The following is a 12028-nucleotide window of genomic DNA, read 5'->3' on the forward strand; positions in this document are numbered from 1 at the left end:
TAAAGTTTGAGATTCAAACTACATCTAGAAAAGTTCATATAAAAAGAACAAAATTTCAGGTGTATATGTACTAAGACAAATTTTCTGAAAACTTGTGTTCTAGTACGATATTAAAACCAGTGCTATGCCGGTGCTAGTCTAAACATTTAAACACACTAAACAAGATAAGCGGACTATTTAGCTACTTTTAGACTAAAGGGATATTTAAACGGACTAAATGATGATTAATAAACAAGATAAGCGGCTGATTAAACAAACATGGCAAGTCGTTGTGTAGCATTTACATGGCGTATAAACGGGCTACGAACATTGATTAAAACTAGTCAAACTCAAAATAATTTGACTCAAATAACTCTAAAAATTGATTATTATGACTAAGCGAGTACTAGGAATACTACTAGTAGGCTAGTAATAGCCAACAACAGAATGCCCTCCAACGAGACAGTAACCCGTTTACCGAAGCAGTTAAACAGTTTTTTTTTATACTACACAAGTAAAAAACGGCATGGAAACGATGGCCTCCGCACTGAATTCCGTTGCACACCTGACTGTTTTTCAGTCTTGTGTACGTATGCGCTGACAGCATGCATGGCACCTGGCACGCACGCTACGCCATACTTCTGCTTCCTTTTTTTTTTGGCGACAACCATACTTCTGCTTCATGTTCATGTTGCCACATACTTACTAGCTACCTCTACATGCATGCTTTCATTGTTTGTACTGCTGCGGACCGACCGCAAGGAAAGGGTTTGAAGTGAGCACCAGCCCGATGACCTCTGTCAGATTCAGGAGCAGAAACACCATCTGTGAAAAATATGGTTTTATTGCAGTAACTACTAGTAAGGTTACATATTGTAAAATTGGGATGGCAGTACTGCAATATATAGGTTTACCTAGAAAGAACGCGGCATGCTGGCACTTTTGTGGCCATGAGAACCTACAACCAGAGCGTTTATTTCAGCCGTGAGCTTCTTGTTCAAAAAAAACATGTAGTACATATACATACACTAGCTTGTCCTGCCTGGCCTATGCTTTCGTGCTTATCACACAACAAGCAATCACTAATAATTAGCTAGGAATGATAGACTAAAAACTAGCAACATTTTCAAGACCGCGACGAGCATTACGTGAATAACAGGAGGGCTAACCAGTTAGGTACCACTGCTAGCTTGTACATACAAGATGCCTGCTCCAGCTGGAGCGAACGCCTTGGACAGAGACATTGCCGTTGCAGCTATTCCGTCAGCAGCGCCCCTTTGTTCTTGTGGCTGCAGATAGCATCCGATTCAGATGTTATGTTTATCTGACATATTGACACCAACACTGATAACAATTATTGATCAGTTCTTGGAAGGACATTGGATGATAATCAATAGAACTGGCATAAGTTGGACATGTACCACAGCATTGTTTTGCAGAAGTGAAGTGTCGGTAACTCTAGTGATCTGATCAACATACTCAAACATTAGTATCCCAAAGCTGAACATTTGAATGAAGCAAAAAGGCATAGTAAAGCAAAATACATGACCAGCATTTTTTGGTCCTGAATTTTTAATTCTATACAGGAGTGCATGTATTTAATCTCAGAGCTTACACATAATGAACTACTTACTACAAAAATGCTTTTGAGAATTGCCGCGATGTAGAGCGGCACATCAAGTCTTATTCCTGACAAGTGTGTCATGAAGGGATAAGCAGCAATTATTCGTATAGATAGTGCCTGCAATGCTTATGATCAATTGAGATGAATTACAAACAATTTTGAACAGAAAAAATAGGGAATACTTAGTAATGGACACACTGCGAAATGTCAAACAATAATAATGGTGACTGTAATAACTCACCGATGAAACTCGGGTTGAGTTGATTGGACAAAGGACTTTATCGATCCAACGGTAAGTGAAGATTTGAAATACTAGAAGGCTGGCACCTACAGTTGAGGTAGAGGATAAGAATTGACAATCCAGAAATTGCATTTACTACCACAGTGTACAGACTTTAAAACCATGAAATGCAAACAACTGATCAAATGGATGCCTCAGTTTTTTTAAATGATTTGGGAAAGTAATTGGTTGGAATGGAATTACCTGCGACCGTAAGAACTTGGCACACATCTTTAGACGCAAAGCTAAGCCCGCCATATTTTCTGTCACTCACGGTCCATAGAGAAAATATCTGATGTTGAATTGCAACATTATCTAACTTTTAGAACGATCCATTTCAATGTAGAAGCTGTTGGAGTCAGCAAGTGGTACACAACATATGCGGTGTCATGAAGGGAGAAGACACAGTATGTTACAACGGAGGACATCAGTGGCCAGTTTCTGAGTAAGCTCTTCCTAGGTGGCTCTGTACTTTCTTGAGTTGTAGTACCTTCTACCATTTCAACTGCTCTCTCAAGGCCTTTGTGCTTATGTAGGGTCTCCTGTTTAGTTGCTCGATGAATGACAAGTATAGAAATAAGACAGACATCAAAGTGCAAATTTATCTAACAGAATTTTCTGTAATTTAATATGGTAGGATAGTATATTCACATGGACTTGGCTATTTTAGTGTCCCAACAACAAGGCATATTTATGCGTTAAAAAATCATAAAACGCATAAAAAACCTTCATGACAACATTATTACTACAACTACAACAATAAATTTGAAAGCGTACACTGATATATAGAGCAGGTTATACTTACCGGGAGCCATACACAGCTTATGAAAACCAAGGTAGCGAAAAATGATATACATAGACATGGCAATAAATATGGGAATCTGCATGATGTTGGAACAAGAAGATAAAATAATAAAAAAAAACATTCCAGCTTAGTGTTAAAAGATTTTAATTTTAGTTGAAAGGAATGCTACCTTCCAAACACTGATTTCTCATGAAACAGATGTGGATATTATTCACTTTCAAAAAAAAATGTGGATATTGTTTGACAGGCTGGTAATAAGGAAGGAAGACAGAGAAGGTGAAAAGTAAGTAAACCAAATGGTTGAAAACAATGATCTTTGTCAGATACCTGTGCTAGATAGCCCCCAATACTTTGATTAATTATGGATACATTTTTGTGGTAGCTTTTCATTATGTAAAGAAAGATATATAGACAGATCGATCGAGCGCTTACACAGAAAACACTGAGAATGCTATCACAGGCTTTCGCCTGATACGATCTGCCACCACACCCTAGAAGACTGACGTGGCACCTCTGCCGATCATATATGACGTGCCTAAAGAAAAAAAAAAAGGGAAAGGAGACAGAGATTTCACGTGGACCAGAAAAAACAAAAAAGTATACGGAAGCCATTAGCACTTGGGTTGGGTGTGACTGCGTGAGTGACAAAACCGTACCGAGGAAACCAGCATAGAATTCAGTGTCTTCTTCCCTCTGAGCAACATGCAGGTCCCTTATCTGTTTCATCACCATTAGGGAAAATTAAAGAAAAGGAAATCTGCATCTTTTATTTGCAAAAAAAAAACATAGATGATTTCAGAGTACGAGATGGAATATGCCAAGAGAATGGCAGGCTTACCATGAAGTAGAGGAACAGGAACATGGACGTGATTGGCAGAGCTGAAAAAGGACAAGAGCAGTGGAGTTGAGAAATCTGTTGAGCTCAAAAGATTCAGAAGAAGCATCACTATTCAGTAGGTGGCATGGCACAGCCGGCCGGGCCGAGAAGAAAGAATGTCCAACCCAGCAGAAAAGGATGCCAAATCTTATAGAATTGGTTACATATAAATGTAGCGAGAAATAAAGAATATTGAAATCGAACAAGACACTAGCAGTAAAACAAGACCATCTGTCGTCCTTGGATGACATGGTCTTGTCTCTCTCTCCCACATGCTGGCTGGAATGGATCGATAAACAAATGGAGGAGCAGAGCAGGAGGAGCATCAGCATCAGGTTTCAGAGTCGCATGTAGGAGTAGCAGAGTACGACGTATTCGAAGATCTTGATGCTTGCTTTAGCTGCTGCTCTTGTGCTGATCAAGAGTTTCTAATGCAATTTCATTCATTAAAAATGGTATCACACAGTGGAATTGAAGGCAGACTAAAGGCAAAATGCTCAATCATCAAATGCGCAGGTTTCATGGGTGGTTATAGTGATGATACCGTGCTATTGATTTGGGCATCTGAACCTTGTCATTGGACACTGGATAATTGTGTATTATGTTGTGAGTACAGAATGGCAATACAGATTAGAGATTTATTATATCAGTTTTTGAATGCATCGAAATATGATCATATATGTTTGCGTACTACAATGTATTGTTCCTATATACAATTGTATATAGGAATTGACGTGTCAAAAAAAATGCTACTATACATTTGAGTTACCTAGTCCATGCAACTACAAACAGGAACAACACACACTGCTAACAGTAGATATGCGGGAAAACAAAACTCCTAACAGTGGATATTAGTGCGAAAAGACACTGGTAACAATGCATATTCAGGGGGGGGGGGGGGGGGGGGGGGGAGGAAAACAACAAAGCTTAGTGTATAGAAATCTCCTTTAGGATCAAGAAGTCAAAACGATTGACTTATCTTACAAACTAAGCAACAGAAGGAAGAAACTTATGTGCTCCCAACAGTTTGAAAATTGATTCCCACTGTAAAGATAACTAGGGCTCAAGACAAGATAACTTTATACGAGGTTAACAGGATGCTCTGACAGTGCAACACTTACCTAGAGAATTTCATCAAACAAATGTGGCAACACAACATGGCTAGCAAATTAGAGCATGAGGTAGACATTACCACTTAGCTGAGGATTTATTTCATTTGACATAATCTTCATTAGTTGACCTCTTCAAGAAAATGGTACTTTTCAGGTAGGGACTTTGCGTGTTTCTTATATTCCTCGCTCGAAAAAAGTGATATTAGCAACGAAGTAGTAGAAGCCTCAAGTGAGAAATTCATTTCATCAATTTTGGAGAGGTAAGCCCCAGCCCTCATTATCTGACCGCCACCCAACAACCTCCTAACTATAGCATTTAGCATGCCAGAGTTTGGAGTGCATCCACTCTTTTCCATTGCTAAAAACAAATTGTCAAACTCATCTAGCAGCCCTTCTTGTATCAGATTTTCCATCATTAAGCGATAGGTCACCACATCCGGAACTAAACCATGGGCAGGGATAGCAGCGAACAAATCCATGGCATTTTTCTTTCTACCACTTTTCAGCAAACAGCCAATCATAATATTGAAAGTAATAGTGTCAGGACGAAGATCCTTAGAACACAAACTCTGGAACATTTCAAATGCTTCATCAACACAACTATTTTTGCAAAGCCCATTTAGAACTATGTTGTATGTGTAAATGCTCCACTGTTTTCCACTTCTAATCATATTGTGGTAGAGTTTCTTTGCTTCATAAAATCTCCCAGTTTGAAATAAACCTTGCAGTATAGTACTGTAAGTCATAGCTCCAGGCGTAACTCCCTTCCACAACATTTCTCGGAAAAGACGATATGCATTGTCTATCCTGCCAACTTTACAGTAGCCATGAAGCAATGTACTATAGGAGATGAAGTCAGGTTTCAAGCCAACTGAGACCATACCATCAAGTAATTTTGCAGCTTCATCAGTTCTACCAGCTAAGTAGTGGCCACCTATTAATGTATTATATGAGATAACATTAGGCCTCACGCCCACACGTTCCATCAAGTCAATGAGCCTTAGGGCTTCTGTAACCCGTCCTTCTCTGCATAAGTTACACATTATTGTGTTGAAGAACACGGTGTCAGGATGGATTCCTTGAGCCAACATTTCAAAAAATAATTCTTCGGCTTTCTCCCACCTGTCAACGGTACAGAGTACATAAACCAAGGAGCTAAAGACAACAACGTTAGGAGTCACCCCTTCATTGATCATCTGATTGAATTTAAGCATAGCATCATCCACTCTTTTTAACATATGCATAGAGCACAGTGTTGAAGATGTAATGATTAGGTGAAATACCATTTGCTACCATCAAATCTAGGAGATCAAGCAAATCAGAAAGGGCTCCTTTAGCAGCATACCCATGAAGAAGAATGTCGTAGATAGTAACATTAGGTTTTATGCCCTTCCTAATCATAGAATCAAAACTCTTCCTGGCTTCTGTGCATTTTCCATTCTTGTAGAGATAGTCCAACAGTAAACCATAAGTAACAACATTTGGGTCAAGACCTCGTGCGTACATTTCTTCGAGCCTTTGAACCACCTCTTTCCACTGCCCTGTAGAGAGGTATCTGTAACACCCCAAGTGTTAGTCATGAGTTAAGCAGCAAATTATGATCTATAGTTCATAATTTTGAAGTGATGATGAAGGTGCTGAAGTCAAACCTATGAAAATGAGCCCCAACTTGGAATTGGACAATACACTTTGCTTACATGCGGACCCTTGTTAAGATTATGCAAGAGTAATGTCAAATATGCTTATTTCATGTACATTACATCAACATGCATCCATCTTGACCAGTGGAAAAGTTTCATAAAGTTTGGAGCCAAGAAGTCACATGAGATGATAGGTTATAACCTTTCTTGAATTGCTTCATCAGGTGAATGGGAACATGGGATGTCGACCAAACCTTGCAACCTTGCTCAAACAACTCTACTTAAACTCAGGAACAAAAGTTATAAAGGGTTCATGTTGAGCAAATGTCCAGAAAACGCTTCAATGGATCAAAAAGGACAATTTAAGCTTTATCGTGATGCTGCTTTGACCAAGATGAAACAATGATCTCCAGACCAGATATGAAGTTTGAACGTAAATAAAAGTTGAAGTTTAAGTGGAGTACAACAAACTTTATTTTTGAACCAAGCCCTGATTCAACTCCTAAGTGGCTCAAATAGTGGCCTCAAGTTGGGATACAGTGATGTTTTGGTCCCTCCAGGGTTTTTCCTAAGTCCCTGATCGATAGCAGCGAGTTGACATGTTTGAGAATTTTTATCTTCTAGAAATATGTGACAACTTAATTGGATTCCTTAATATGAGTTGAAGTACACTTCGTGAAGAAAACAACAGAATAAGTCTCATCACTTATGGAGCACGTTTGTACTTTCAAAAGTCATTACAAAAACAGCAAAAAGTTTCTTGAATTCAGCCCTTAACTGAATTCAGTTTTTAGTTTCGTATACCCTACTTTGGAGGCTTGTATCTTTGTAACCATGCCGAGCCAGCCCAATATCCTTTAAGCAAAGTTGTTGATCTCGTGTAGCTCTACAACTTTGGTTACTACAACTTGTGCCACAATTAAACAGATTAGGAGTTGGAAGAGGGAGAAGAATGCCGTTTCAATCGGCCTGAAACCAAAATTCAGAGTTTCCTTTTCGGGTACCTCCTTTGAAGATCCGTATCTCCAAATCTAGGCCAAGTTAGCTCTAGATCCTTAAATCAATGTTGTTCACCTCACAAAGATCTACAACTTTGCCTCTTGCGCCGTGATCACAGGACAACCGGATCGAGAAATAGAGGATGGGGAAGTTAGCGGTTTCAGTCGATCCCTTGACTGTTTGGATCGGTAGGAAGCAGCACCGTCGTTCGACCGCACGTAGGCGCCGCAGGCCACATGGCTCCCTCATGCCCTTGCATGTGTGCCACCTCGCCCCCCTGCTCGACTAAAAGGGAAAGACCGAGCGCCCTCCCTCCTCTTGCTCGCTGCCTCACTCTTCCTCTCTCCCATTCTCCCTCGCTCTCTCACTCCGTCCCTCTCTGTCTCCTCCGCTCATCCTCCATGAGACCGAGCAGAGCCCCTCCTCCCCACCGGTCCCTCCTCCAGCCACGTCGCGCCTCTCCTCTGGCCGCTCCAGTACTGCACGGCCGTGTCCCAAGCCATCGCCTGGCCGTTGCCCCGCTAGAGCCGGCCCTCCCCCGTCATCCTGCTCTGTTTCTACGTCGAGTTGAAGAAGAGAGGGAGTGAAAATCGAAATAGAAACTCTTTCTTGGTTCCAGATGCAAAATGCCTAGAGACATCAGTTTACATATATTGGCTTAATTAATTAGAGGAAAGTCCGGTGTTCACTTTGCAAAAATGTTTTTCCTTTTCTTTTTCAGATTATTGCTCTTAATCGGTTGAAATTTTGGAAATTCATAGTAAATCATAGAAAATTTGTAAAATAGCAAATAAACATGTTTTGGAATCCTTGTGAGTAAATCTACACAGTAGAGTCATAATATGATATGTGTTAGTAGAAGGTTTTTGCTATTTTTATTTATCTTTGTTAATTAGGGTTTTCTAGGAATAAATTCATATCTAAAGTTGTGGTGCTCCAATTGCTGTGAAATTTTTATGGTAGGCTACTGATGCTATGTGTGTGTCGTGGTAAAAATTTTATGGTCATTGGATGCAGTATGATTGAGTTATTGATTTAACTAGTTTAATGCTTGATAAATGGTTTTAAATGGCTTATAAATAATTTATATATGCAAAAATGTGAAATATGGTTCCTTTGCCCTTGCATAGTGATAATGTGGCCTTAGAAACCCTAATATGGCTATATGTTTGGGCTGCATGTATAGTTTTAGTTAAGCAATTAATTTCGTGGTGATAATGATGTTTCCTGTGGATGCGGTGAATACAAAAGTTGTAGATAACTCCCTTACCTTCCTTGTCCTAAAGTTTCATGACTTTAGGGCAACAGATCTGAGAGTTATAGATTTTACAAGTCCCCTATTAGGTTTTGCATGAGATCTATGTAGATCTCAAAGATTGCATTGTTTGGCTTAGATAAGCTTTGAATCATGTATTGGTGATAATAGAAGAGTTGTAATGATTTTGTTAATATTTTCAAAATGTCCAAGAACATCCTTTTTGGTGGTCTAGAACTCAAGTTATAGCTGTCCAAAGTGAAATGACAGATTATGTCCCAAGTCTGGACAGAGATGCCTTCTTAGTGTTGTTTGACCTTGTTAGCTGTAGAATCATCTTAAAATGATAATGAGAAAGTTATAGATAACTTAATAAGCTTTCCATAAAGTTAAGAATTATTTTTGCTGAATGTCTAAAACTCCAGTTATGCATCTTTAAAGTTACTATCAGTTTTCTATCCTTGTCTGTGTAGACCTGAAATATTAGCATATTTGATCATGTTAACCTATGAATTAACTTTTGGTATGAATAACAAAGTTATAGACAATTTTCTAAGCTTTCCAGAAAGTCTAGGATCACACTTTTTGCATTCCTAGAACTCTAGGTATGGTTAAAACAAATGACTGTGGTGCTGCTGTTCAGAATCTGTGTTTGTACCTAAAATTGTTTGCTTCACCTTGCTTTGCTTCATGTGTTGCTAAGTGTGGCTCATGCCTTTGATGGTGTTAAGTTAATATACCTAAAACTTTGTGAAACTTGTGTCATGCTTGGTGCTGCCTTCCTTGCTATCCAAGCATGATAGGTTGTGCGATGTTTAATTAAGTAACGTGGAGTGCTTATGTATGTTCGGTGTAACCTTGTACTCATCTTGAATACTTTTATGTGAGGCATCTCATATTGCCATTCTTCGCATTCATGCACTTGCATTGTTGCATCTCATCTAGGTACACTAGATGCACCACATGAAGGACGTGATGTTGGAGCCGAACCCGAAGATGGAGTTTGGTGAATCCATCCAGATGAAAGGACTAAGAAAGTGCTGAGATAGGAGATGCTCGCCAAGCGAGTGTCATCTAACAAACACTGACCTAGTGTTGGATCCTAGGCAAGTCCCGAAGCATTCTAAATCTCCTACCCTCTCTTTTTATAAATGCACATGAGTATAATTTTGGTATGATGCATTAGGTGATAGGAGTTGGATGAAACCGTTGGTGCATATTTCCTACCTTGTCCACTATATATAAATACCTGTACCCTTACCAGATGCATAGGGCGATCTATGCTTAGCCATACTTAGTCGGTAGAAGTCAGGAGATTTGCTGTCACCTGTGAGATATAGGTGAATATCTAGTCACGGTTGGCTATATTTGCTATCGTGTAAAAGAACCATGTGAAGCCGTGTAATTGGAGACCGGGCGGAATCTTATATGTTGGTGGTGTTGTGACTTACAGTGATTCCATCTGTGTCGGTTAAGGACTGCATCGTTGGAGGCCCTCTTGTCATTTTGAACGCATGCCTCTCACTTAGTTGGCTGGATAACTCATTCCGATCGCGAAGCCGAGTAGCTCAACTCAGGCCGGGTCTCGTTCTGGAGGTAGTAAGGATGTGCGGGGAGCCGGTGTGAGGCCAAGGGTGGGTTAGAGTCCTGATCGACTTGTAATCCGGTAGTGTCTCTGAGGGTGTGGCGTTTATCGAACCCACGAAATGTGTACCTGAGTTATACCAAAGGTGACCCGACGCGACCCCGACGGGGGAAGTGTGGGTTTGTGTTAGAAATACTGCCTAGCTGGTTGTAATCGATTCGAATCGCCGTCTCTTCCGGATAGTGAGAAACTTGGCGGAGCCCCTTCATCGTAGTAATATTTGATGGAACATGATGGTTATGATGATTATACGATAAACCGGATATGGTTACTATTGTGATGTTTATTAATCAAGTGATTGGTCTAGAATAGGTGCAAATTTAGTCATGATAAGCTTCACTAAACTTGATGCTAAAACTTGACTAAAAGATTGAAAGTAAGGACTCATGATAGTAATGCTCTTTTTGCAAAGCTATGCTATCCAACCAGCTCCACTAAATAAGCCTTGCATGTCCTTGTGAGTCTTTTTATTTCTCTCCTGTCGGGTAAGTCTAGCTGAGTACATTTGAGTACTCAGAGTTTATCTCACCATGTTGCAGGTGAAGTTCTCGGCCTGATGAAGAGAGTGGTTAACCGCCGGTGGGCTCGGCGTCTCTATATTTATTTCTTATCTATATGCTTTTGTCAAAGGATGTCATTTATACTAGCAATGTATTTGGAACTTATACTAGTGTAATCATTCGAAAGTTATGTTGTTTTTACCAACCGGTTTTGAAACCCAAATTTGTACCATTATTTGTGAACTCAGTTATAATATTATTCCACTGCAACTCCGTGTATGTGATGTGTATTTGCTTAATCATGTGATCTTGGTTGTGATGTTGATTTACCGAGGTCCTCCGTGACACTCGACGTACTACCGGGTTTATATAAGTGAAAGTATGCGCGTGTCAACGTGTTAGCGGGGACATCCGTACTTGATCTTGTATAAATTGGGCGGTTCTGTCACAGTATCTATGGATCATACAGGTATATATCTGGATGTCTGGCTTAACACCTTTATCAATCATCTACTAAAGGATACCCTCAACCTTGTCAACTGCTTGAGCTTTGCACATGCCATCAATGACCGTGTTGTATGTCACAACATCCGGTGAAATCCCCTGATCCAGCATTTCAAGAAACATGTTGTAAGCTTTTTCCACCTGACTCTCTCCAAACAAACCATTAATAACAGTGTTGTAGGATACCATATTTGGTGTGTAGCTTCCACCTCTATCATCAGACATCATGCACAGCAGCTCAAGTGCCTCCTCAGCTCTCTTTACATTGAAGAAACCCATGAGAAGCGTGTTGCAGGAAACTACATTCGGCATGCAGCCAAACTCAGGCATTCGTCGGAGCAATATGTCCATGGCCTCGTCAATCCTCTTGGCATCACAAAGGCCCTTGAGCAGTTGATTGATGGCTATTTCATTCACCCTCCAGCCCGTCTTAAGGATGAGGCTAAAGGCGGCGAAACCATGCTCCATGCGACCCATACGACAAAAACAGCCAATTAGGATGCTGTATGTCCATAGGTCTGGACGGACCTTGGAGCAGGCACGGGCCATCCGGTTGAAGACAGAGATGGTGAGTTCGGAGGTTGAAGAGCATCGGGCGCGAGCGAAAATGTTAAGCAGATGGTTGAAAGCACGAACTGAGGCGGCCTGACGTGGGGCAGCAATTCCTCGAACAGCTTGAGCATGTCGCCGAGGCCGAGGCTCCCCGACTTTGCTTGTCCCGCAATGACGCGCTCCAGCTCCAAGCACCGGTCGCGGGCGGCGCTCGCATGGCGGGACATGACAACGGAGGGCGCACACGTGGCTACTG

The 12028-nt window shown here is 40.7% G+C and overlaps 2 pseudogenes; both read right to left on the reverse strand.

Moving 5' to 3' along the window:
* Positions 1-708: 708 nt before the first annotated feature.
* LOC136488121 (protein ZINC INDUCED FACILITATOR-LIKE 1-like) lies at positions 709-3550 on the reverse strand (annotated as a pseudogene).
* Positions 3551-4796: 1246 nt separating this feature from the next.
* LOC136488122 (protein Rf1, mitochondrial-like) lies at positions 4797-11999 on the reverse strand (annotated as a pseudogene).
* Positions 12000-12028: the final 29 nt, after the last annotated feature.

This window comes from Miscanthus floridulus, chromosome 10 (genome assembly GCF_019320115.1).
Source record: "Miscanthus floridulus cultivar M001 chromosome 10, ASM1932011v1, whole genome shotgun sequence".
Lineage (NCBI taxonomy): Eukaryota > Viridiplantae > Streptophyta > Magnoliopsida > Poales > Poaceae > Miscanthus > Miscanthus floridulus.